General features: G+C 41.9%; 1 long non-coding RNA gene across 1 annotated transcript; it reads left to right on the forward strand.

Moving 5' to 3' along the window:
• The first annotated feature begins 471 nt into the window (after positions 1-471).
• LOC147125212 (uncharacterized) lies at positions 472-10,469 on the forward strand. The gene is made up of 2 exons (XR_015079776.1): positions 472-818; positions 3,593-10,469. It is a non-coding gene; the product is annotated as an uncharacterized LOC147125212 (long non-coding RNA).
• The last annotated feature ends 810 nt before the right edge of the window (positions 10,470-11,279 follow it).

The following is an 11,279-nucleotide window of genomic DNA, read 5'->3' on the forward strand; positions in this document are numbered from 1 at the left end:
CACAAACTGTAATCTAACCAATGATCAAAAGCAATTAATATAAATCACACTGTTGGTGTGTCACTGATAGTCTCCATCAAATAATCACATTCTCTTGGCTTTGAATGTAAACTGTACTTGCGATAGGTTTAACATCATCTCTGCCTTTATCCTCTATGTCTCTCTTTATAACACTTCGGAAAGCATATACCTTTTTTAAAATGTTATCAACTAGTTCTCCCACTTGCAGTCCTCTTCACAGTCAACCATGGTCCCTATTTTTGTGTTGTCTGCAAATTTTTATATTGTGTCACCTATACCTCAGTTCAGATTATCTATCTATTATATAGATATGCTTGGATATTTTGTTTTAGCTTCCTACATGAAGCCAATATTGCTTTTCAGATTAGACTGTGTATTGTTCTCTTTTAACAAAAGATATATATATAGATATATTTTTTTTGCTTTCATTCTATGCTGTGAAAGTGCAGCAAGTGAAGCAAGGTAAAGGAACTGTGGGTGTGAAACTATCCAGAATGTCACTCATCTGGTTTTCTGCATCAAGTTAAACCGATAGCAACTTTTATTCGCAAGTACAGTTTACATTCAAAGCCAAGAGAATGTGGTTATTTGATGGAGACTATCAGCAACACGCCAACATTGTGGTTTATATTAATTGCTTTTGATCATTCTCCTCTGCTACAGATAGTTTAGGCAAAATTAGACTCCTGCCACATTGAAGGGCACACCACCATCCTGCCCATTCAGGTGCAGCCACTTCACAATGACTTTTTCCATGCGTCCACTTTCCATGCGTCTTACTTTCAGCAAAAGAAAAGGTAAAACCATAAAGAATTTTGGACTGACATTCCATGCTGTGAACTTATCATACGATGCTGAATGGGTTTGTATGAAATTCCTTTATCTGCTGTTTAAAATAAATTTGCCAATGAGTTTGTAAATATAGCAGACAAGAGAACTTAATGTGAATGCATGCTAATATCACTCAGTGTAATTTCAAGGTCTTTGTTTAAAGACACAGAAAATGTTGGAAATACAGGGCAAATCATGAAGAGTTTCCACCTGAAATATTAACTCATGTTTTCTATTGCAGATAATTAGGTTCCAATATTTCAGATTTTAAGGCGTAACATTGAAGACTGATAACTACCACATATAACTCTAACCTCAAAGAAGACTAAATTATTTGCTTCATGCCATATAATGGCAAATTTGCTATCAACTGCTAGTTCACAGATTGTGCATTGCAATGGCAGAGTAGTTTATTTGCTATTTAGTAAGCAAGATTAAGGAATTTGCCTGGGTTAATCTAGTCTTCTTTGAGGATAGAGTTATATGTGGTATTTATCAGTCTTCAATATTATGCCTTAAAATCTGAAATGTTGGAACCTAATTATTCTACTTGTGTTTGAACTTATCACCAATGCCGTTCTGAATGCAAGCTGCCGATTTATCACAGGTTGCTTAAAACCAACAAACACCAACAGCCTATATATCCTGGCGGGTATCGCTCCCCCTGATATAAGAAGAACGGTAGCCAGCAAGAAAGAACGACTCCATCAAACATCAGATGAGAGACACCCTCTGCATTGTCATACACCTACACCCAGCCGCCTAAAGTCAAGAAAGAGCTTCATGAACAGTGTTGTTCCATTACAATCAACCTCATCTGAAGCCTGCATCGCCTTGTGGAAAGATCGGCTCGCCAGTCTTGAACAACCCCCAGCGATGGAAATTTTACTTGATGAAAGCCTTCCCCCAGGAGCTAATTGCAACTGGGCAACCTGGAAGTGCCTTAACAGACTTAGGACTGGTGTAGGTTGCTCAAAGGTGTCACTAAGCAAATGGGGATATTCAACCAGCCCGACAACTTGTGAATGTGGAACTGAGGCACAGACTATGCAACATCTCCTGCAATGTCCATCGTCAGAGGAACCCTGCACTGTTAAAGATCTTGCCGAATTCAACAACAAGGCGCAAAAATGTGTCCAGTTCTGGCTGGGCTATGTATAGACTGTCCGTGGACACGATAAGAAGAAGACCAAAGTCTTAGAGAGAAAAACAAAAATTAAATGCTGGAAATATGAAATAAAAACAGAAAACATTGGAATGGCACAACAGGTCTGTTAGTATCTGCAATAGAAAGCATGAGTTAATATTTCAGGTGGAAACTCTTCATGATTTGCCCTGTATTTCCAACATTTTCTGTTTGATGAGTCCTGAACACAAGGACTCATCAAACTGCAGAGAATGTCAGTGTTTGACAGCGTCACAGAGCTGTCAAACGCTGACATTGCTTCTTTAACGAAGTCTTGACAGGATAGCACGTCAGACGTTGACGTGCTCTGTCAGTGACTTCCTCCCTAATTGGCCTGCTGAGCGGGCTTAACAAGGTCAATCAGGGGAAAATCCCTCTGGTTGGTCAGAAGATGATGGTGGTGGGACATTGACCCGACAAGCAGCAGTCCTGCCTCCAACTCATCTCCATTGAGAAAATCCAGCCCATGTTCTCTAGACAAAATGCTCATAAAGTGAACTCTATTTATTTCCCTACAAATCTTCAGTGTAAAGAAATGGCCAGGCACTAATTTAATTGCAATAAAACCAGAAAACATTGAAAATGCACAGCAGGTCCACCAGCATCTGAAAGAGAAAGATAGGTTAACATTTTGATGAAATTCTAATGAAAGGTTTCAGCTGGAATGTTTACTTATCTTCCTCATTTGAATCCAAGGCTGAATTGCTATGTATCTCAAAACAGTTTCTGTTTTTATTTCCGATTTCCAGCATTTGAGGTTTCTCTCTTTATCTCTTGTAATTTACCTATTCCTGATGGTCTGATATTTTATATATTTAGGCAGAAATTGATCCGTTACAATGACCTAGGCTAAGAATCTGTCTGATAATCTCATGCATAGCCGTGTATAAGGGAGTTTGCATAAGATGTTATAATTGTAGGCTGATTGTAAGCTCTGTGTCAGCCATGGCTCAGTTGATACACCCTTGCCTCTGAGTCAGAAGGATTGTAGGTTCATATCCCACTCCAGAGACTTGAGCACAAAATCTAGGCTGGCAGTCCAGTGCAGTGCTGCAGAAGTGCTCAGAGGTTCTGTCTTTCGGATCAGACGTTAAACTGTAGGCCCCGTCTACCCTCTCAGGTGGATATAAAAGATTCTATAGCACTCTTTCGAAGAAGAGCAGGGGTGTTACCCTTGGTGTCTTAGTCAATATTTATCCTTCAATCAACATCATAAATACAGATGAAGTAAGATATTAAAAATTGGATTTAATAAGGTAAAACAAACCAGGATTCATCTATAACACCAATATATAAAATGGAGGGAATAGGTTAATTTGTGCTCTGAGTTGAACAATAGAAGTCTGTAAAAATTGTATAAACCCAGATAAGGTTTAAACAGGACTATGGGTTAACTGCGGAGAGATTAAAACTGTCAAAACAACCCCTTAGAAAGAGGGAGAGATATATGGGTTCGGCCACGCGAGTCGACACCCTTGCACTTAAGGGTTTGTTAAGTGTGAAGCTCAATAGGGTTCTATTCTTTTAACTAACTAAAGTGTTTTTGCTCTGTAGAAATAATTCAAGAGAGAGAGACAGAAAGTCTGCGGATTGCCCGCTTTGGAAAGATCTACTATCTTAGAGAAATACTTAGAAAGACCAAGCCATCTGACAACAGCAAATGGACGATCGTAAAGTAATAAAATTGAGGCCCGGGTCATGAGAAAGTAACAAGACCAACTGATAACGAAATGTGAGATTTGTAAGCGACTGGAAGAATGGAATGTCATGGTTTTATAATTACAATTTAACTATAATTCTGTATATGTTAATAAGCTTATCCCCACCTTTAGGGCAGGGCCTTAAGTTTTGTATAACTGTGTGAACCTCAAGAGATTCGGTGGAGTTGGAGCCTTGCGTTGGGACGCAAGAGCCATAGCTCCCCAGGCCTGAATAAACCGTTTTTACTTCAATTATTGGGTCTGTCTTTCTTACAACAAGCCAGTGTTGTCGACTGTGTATATCACTCAGTCCACACTTTGGGGGCTTACATCAATTGGCGACGAGGATGGGATTCGCGTTCTGAACCAGACTCTCGGACAGCGTTAACCTAAGACGGGTGAGTATGTTTTAATTACCACCTGTAAAATTAGGGGTTAATCGCTGGCGAGACGGTGAGTCAGAATCGACGTATAAAAGAACTATAAAAAGAAAGACACCCTTAATTGAAGGCGGTTAAAAAGATAGGGATAAGGTGTTCCCTAAGCCGTATAGCGGCAAACCGACGGGGCGGAAAACCCCGGGAGGCAGAGAAGTCCTCATTTAGCCGTAGGTAGGCGAACCGACGGGGCGGAAAACCCTGGGAGGCAGAGAAGTCCTCATTTAGCCGTAGGTAGGCGAACCGACGGGGCGGAAAACCCTGGGAGGCAGAGAAGTCCTCATTTAGCCGTAGGTAGGCGAACCGACGGGGCGGAAAACCCTGGGAGGCAGAGAAGTCCTCATTTAGCCGTGTGTAGGCGAACCGACAGGGGCGGAAAGACCCCTACCCCGGGGAGGCGGGAAATCCTCTTTATCCGTGAGACGGCGAAATCTCAACAATTGAATGAATGGGTGCACCGTGGTGAGTGAATGAGATAAAACCCTACGGTCATAAAGAGGTTAGAACGGACAAGGGTGAGGTCTGTCCCCAGCACCTAGCCTGAGCCTGAATTAAGAGGACAGTAGTCCCACGTGACGGCCAGGATCAAGTAGGACGCCGGGAGCTACAGACCCCACAGTACCAAAACCTCAGGACTAAAGGGTTGGTGTGTGTCTAACGAAACGAAGTGACTAATAGAAAGCAAGAAACTAATGAAGGTGACGCTATGGGGCGAACAACGTAGCGTACAAACCTAATTCCTCAACATCGTGAATTATGCGTGAAACATAGCAGTTAGTTATGACTAAGAGGGTGGAAGAAGAATCCTCAAGGGACCTGGATTCTATAACCCGACTCCTGGAAAATAAAAAGAAACAGTGCAGAGAGCCAAAGGCTTGGTGGGGAGGAGCTAAAGATAAAGAGGCAACAGATAATGTAAGGAATTGAAACAGAAGGGAGAGATAAAGAAGGAAAAAGATCTAATTTGCAGGCGAACCAATTTGAAACCCCAGCAAAAAAACAAAAAACAAACAGGGATTTGGAAACTAGGGAAAGCTGTTGAGTCAGATTTAAAAAGGAAGGAAAAGATAAACTTAAAGCTTTACCAACATGGAAGTTATTAGCATCTGTACCAAGACAAGTAAAACACGAGATTTGCTGAGTGAAAGGAACCTTAGACATATGCTGAAATTACAGTTTGTACAAAAATGTGTGAGTGTGGATGTTTCCTGATTAGGAATGTTTAAGAGGATTCAATATTCCTTTGTCTGAAAATCTGTCCGTTAAGAAAAAGAAATGTCTGCTGTGTGTTGTAGCTCCACCCACTTCTCTGTGTTAAAGTAAAAGCATTTAACCCCTTTGTCTTGTCGGGGATTTTGGAAGTTTAAGAATGTGCAAATAAGATTGTGCCCTCAGAATGAAAAAAACCTACTACAATTTAAGTTAAGCTGAAGTGTAAAAACTGAGAAGAGCAACAAAAAGTTTGTTTAATGAAAGATTAAGTTTCAGTCTAAGATCTAACCTTGAAGTTATGAGGTAAATTAACCTATTAAAACCAGACTTTCATTGTGGCCACAGTGAAATTCTGGTTGATGTAAATTGGTGTAGTCCGAATTGAATAAGATAACTCCACTCCGCAAGAATATCTGATAGCGGCAGGTCCCTTTACAATATTTAATTGACTATGGTACTGGAAGCCTTATAGAAGGCGGGACTAGAGTTAAACCTTAGAAAGGTATAGGTAGGGAAGGATGAAGTAGTCTACCTAGGATACATAGTGACACAAGGGAAGAGACAAATGCCCAAAAACAGATGGGAGGGGCATTAGGACTGGCTGCGTGCTTTGATTGCTCGCAAGCTTCTAGGGATGGCAGCAGGAAGGGACCGCGCCAGAGAGGGGAGGCGGATCCGAGGATGTTTGTTGATGTATTGGTAGGGGGCCGACAGTGAAAAAATGTTAATAGACACAGGAGCCACAATCTCATTGACAGACTTACCCTTGCCCCGAACGAAACTTTCAGTTAGTATAGCAGGAATCGGTGGACGAAGAATCAGGGCTTATAAGAGCGAAACAGTCTTACTAGAAATTGGCTATAATAATAATACCTACACAGTTGTGGGTATGCGAGAACACCGAAGGAACAATCCTAGGGATAGATATACTGCGAGAAGTAGGAGCTTTAGTCGACCCTAAAGCGAATGAAGTGTACTGGCCCCCAGATTATAAGTCAAACAAACAGGCAGGCCCGGGAAACAAAGTAGAAATGGCCCAGCCTATACAGGATTTGATCAAAGGGGGGTAGCCAAAGGAAAATGTGTAAACCTATATAGATAGTCGGAATGCCTTTGGGGTGGTGTCTGATTACATGATAGCGGGAGTAGGCAGGGATATATGACACCAGGAGAAGACCCGTAAGAGACAAGAATATAATCAAAGAATTAGTAGGAACCTCTCTCCTACCCAAAGAGTCCGTAATAATAAATTAAAGCACACAAGAGGATGGGCAGCTAAACGATCAACTGAGAGAGGGAATCTGACCAATGAAGCCCAAATGTTCATGTTGAATCAAAGTGTGAAACCACAACTGTCTTTCAGTCAGGGATGTTTTTTGGGTTGCGTGAAGTGACGCAATAATGTTTAACTCCACCTTCAAAAGCCTGCGAAGGAGTTAACCCTTTCCACTGACAGCTGTTTGAGTTCACCAAGTAACAACTTCAGTATTACTGAATAGAATTTAAAGATATTGGACATTATTAAATTTAAGTTTCTTAATGTTAAGCTGATATTTCCCCACAGTGATAGAAGGAAAATTAGGATTTGATAAATGGAAGTTATCTTATAAACTAATTGCAGCACCGTCTCAAACGGCCAGGAGACTGCTTGGGAAGCTGTCCTGTTACCCAAAGATAAATCTGGACAGATAGTTAGAGACATGAGGCCAAAGACCAACAGATTATACGGGATCGAGAACAGGATACACGGGACGACCAGAAGGAGGTCTTTGCAATAGACAGCAAAGTGATAGCAGAAATAATACCAGCCAAACCAGGGCTAGCACCCAGATGGTCAGGACCTTATGAAGTATTAATGAATAATGACACGTGCTCATGTAGATGGGTCTGGAACGGGTAAAGGAAGGTGGAAACACTGGACCCAGTTAAAAATATATAAGAAAGACAATGAGTAAACCAGAGATGGTGCCCTTTTTGACAGAGTGAGGAGTATACTAGAAGATATAAAGAATGGGAAGGGGAGTTACTACATATATCAATGATAGGGCTGTGTATGATGATAATAGGCTGTGTATGATGATATTATATGCCATAGTTTGCATCTTCAGGTATGTCTGGGGACAGAGCCACAGAACAAGAAATGAACCAGATGTACAGCATTTTGAACTGATAAAATGGATAAGAGCAGAATAATTCTAACTGGCTGGTGACGACCAGCCCCCTTTTTGTAATTACAGGAACATTGGACGTCCGGAATGAGATGGAGCGTCCTCGCCTTGATTCTAGGGATGAACATAAGTATTGCCATTATCAAGGGGGATTAGTAATAAGGAGAACACAGGATGAGGTGTATTCTAGTGTAGCACATAGAATTACTAAGCTTGCCATTAATATGAGTACTTTTGAGATACAAAACAAACCTGGAACTCCCTGTGGGTAAAACAATTAGAGGATCCACAGGAGGAAAAAATCTATCTTACAAAGATGTAAGAAACGGGGAGTATTGGAAACGACCGGAGCAGGGTATGCGGCCGGGTTAGCAACAGTTAATAGCTTGGACATAGAAGGAGTAAACGAAGGAGTAGAAGAATTACAAGCAAAAATAGAGAAGTTACTAAAACAAGCTACTGGAAATAGCCAGCAATTGACACTGGCAGGGAAACCAAACAATAATGCAATTGTCGGGGGTGGAAGAGATAGTAGCCCCCCATGCAGAAACAATCAATACAATTATTGATAGACTTAATAATGCTTCTCGCCAAACCGATAAGGAACTAATATGTGCCACGTAGGGCTCATGGATATTGTTGAATGCTCAGCATAACATGAGGCAAATAAATAATGGACAGATCCCTGATTGGATTACTAATAAGGATCTGGAACCTTGGATTGACACAAATAAAAGCCTATGTAAGGAATGTAAAATGGGACAAGTACACTGGGCAGGCGATTGTCTGACCCCATGGACTAAGATGATTGGCTTTGTACTGGCCATCCCACAATTCCCAGAAGGGGGACAACCCCGATACGATGTGATTAATATAGGAGAAGTACAAAGGGAAAGTGGGTTAAATATCATGATGTCCCTACCAAGACACTTTGGGAAAGGGATGAAGATAATAAACAGAAGAATGAAACCTAAAGGGGGGTGGTAGTGGACGGGTGCCACCACAAGGGAAGGACATGGGTGTGCACACACCCCCCCACCGAGGGAGACACATCCGAGTACGGATTTACGAAAAATACCAATTGCACCCTCGAGGTTCACCCAAGGGGATACACTGGACCTGGGTAGCATCAAGGAACAATGGGACCTGTTGTGTCACCACAATTGAACAGAAATATGAATATTAAGATATGGCTTATACCATTCCCCAACCAAACCGTTGTATTGGTCGAAAGATACTTATACAGATAGGAAAACCTGGTCATTTGATAATATGAGACTTACTAAAAAGGATTGAAACTTATGTCATACCAGAGCCCAAGACAATTCCTAAGTTAGAGGAAGCTTGGCAGAAGTTACGGCAGGAAAAAAAGGAAATTTTAAAGTACTATCATAAAATAGAAGAAGGCTTAAAGAAACAACAAAAAGACATTAGTGCAACATTAGAGGAAACTCACCCACTTCCTCATATTTTGATAATTGGGGACCAGGATGGTCGGGGACTGTGGGCGCCTCGGTGGTACAAGGCATAATGATATTCCTCTTGATTGTTATTCTGATATATTGTGTATTTTTATTTCTCCAGTGCCTTTGTGCCAGAATGAGTAAGGCCGAAATTGGTGCGGTGAAGGAAGTAGAGCCTGAGGAGGGGCAGGTAGCGATGTTAAGAATGGACAACTCCCCTGCCTCTCCAAGGCAAATGGTGTAAGACGCGATGGGAAGCGACTGAAATTATGTGGGATTAATTGGGCATGGTAATTAAAGACCGGGCCGGCCAACCGTAAGATGGAGGTGGCAGAAGGAGGGTGGCAGAAGGAGGGTGGTGAATGAGGACTGGTGTGTGATGACAGTCTCGAATTGGCACGTCACACACCCCACGTGGGAATGAGGGACAGGCTTGAGCAGAAAAGCCTCAACCATTAGTGTAGGGTCTAAGGGGCCCCGGGAATGGTTACACCGGACGGAGTGCATAAAGGAAAGCCCACCCTAAAGGAAAGACCACCGTAAAGGAAAGACCACCATACCACAGAGGGGGAAGTCGGCCTCCAAATTGATAAGATATATATATATACATGTATAACCTAAACTGGTAGAAGGCCAGGGAGTGCACGCTCTGGCAGACACCAGGAAGTGGAAATACACGTTGACCTGTTTGGAGCAATTGTCCAAAGGTCAAAAGGGGGGACTGAAGTAAGATATTAAAAATTGGATTTAATAAGGTAAAACAAACCAGGATTCATCTATAACACCAATATATAAAATGGAGGGAATAGGTTAATTTGTGCTCTGAGTTGAACAATAGAAGTCTGTAAAAATTGTATAAACCCAGATAAGGTTTAAACAGGACTATGGGTTAACTGCGGAGAGATTAAAACTGTCAAAACAACCCCTTAGAAAGAGGGAGAGATATATGGGTTCGGCCACGCGAGTCGACACCCTTGCACTTAAGGGTTTGTTAAGTGTGAAGCTCAATAGGGTTCTATTCTTTTAACTAACTAAAGTGTTTTTGCTCTGTAGAAATAATTCAAGAGAGAGAGACAGAAAGTCTGCGGATTGCCCGCTTTGGAAAGATCTACTATCTTAGAGAAATACTTAGAAAGACCAAGCCATCTGACAACAGCAAATGGACGATCGTAAAGTAATAAAATTGAGGCCCGGGTCATGAGAAAGTAACAAGACCAACTGATAACGAAATGTGAGATTTGTAAGCGACTGGAAGAATGGAATGTCATGGTTTTATAATTACAATTTAACTATAATTCTGTATATGTTAATAAGCTTATCCCCGCCTTTAGGGCAGGGCCTTAAGTTTTGTATAACTGTGTGAACCTCAAGAGATTCGGTGGAGTTGGAGCCTTGTGTTGGGACGCAAGAGCCATAGCTCCCCAGGCCTGAATAAACCGTTTTTACTTCAATTATTGGGTCTGTCTTTCTTACAACAAGCCAGTGTTGTCGACTGTGTATATCACTCAGTCCACACTTTGGGGGCTTACATCACAGATTATCTGATCATTATCACATTGCTGTTTGTGGGAGCTTGCTGTGTGCAAATTTGCTGGCATGTTTCCTACATTACAACAGTGACTACACTCCAAAAAGTATTTCATTGGTTGTAAAGCGCCTTGTGGTCGTGAAAGGCACTATATAAATGCAAGTCTTTCTTTTTCTTTTTTTATATCTTAAATCACACCTACCAAAGGGCAGCCCGGTCAGTCCGGCCTGAGGAATACGCAATGTCGAGCTTGTGCATTGTATTGTTTATCTGTGAACAGATGGTAGCACAGGATGCAGCTTGTTCTGTAAACCAATTCAATAACTTATTTCCCTCATCTATATATATAAATCGGTCGATCTGTCTGTCCTTCTGTCTGTCTGTCCTTCTGTCTGTCTGTCCTCACGTGTGCGTCTGTCGGGCTATGCGCTCGAAAGTTACAGAGCATACCTACGCATGCGTTACGTCGAAAGAAAGCTTACCTTTCCAAAATGGTCTTAAGCGTATTTACGTTTCGGCCGGGCTAAAATCGCGCCCGCGGTATCCGAAAAACCTTCAACATTCCACTCATTAGCATCTCATTATCCGCTCATTAGCGACAGAGTGACCTCGAGGTCAACCAATCGTATGCCGGGTTGCTGCCGCGTGCGGCCGGGCCCTCCTACGGTCGAGTGACGGGACGATTGACCAATTCTACGCTTTGGTCACCTGACGGTCGACCAATCGGTGCGTG

The sequence above is a fragment of the Somniosus microcephalus genome, chromosome 1, assembly GCF_052327205.1.
Source record: "Somniosus microcephalus isolate GS21.2 chromosome 1, FLI_Smic_1.0, whole genome shotgun sequence".
Taxonomy (NCBI): domain Eukaryota; kingdom Metazoa; phylum Chordata; class Chondrichthyes; order Squaliformes; family Somniosidae; genus Somniosus; species Somniosus microcephalus.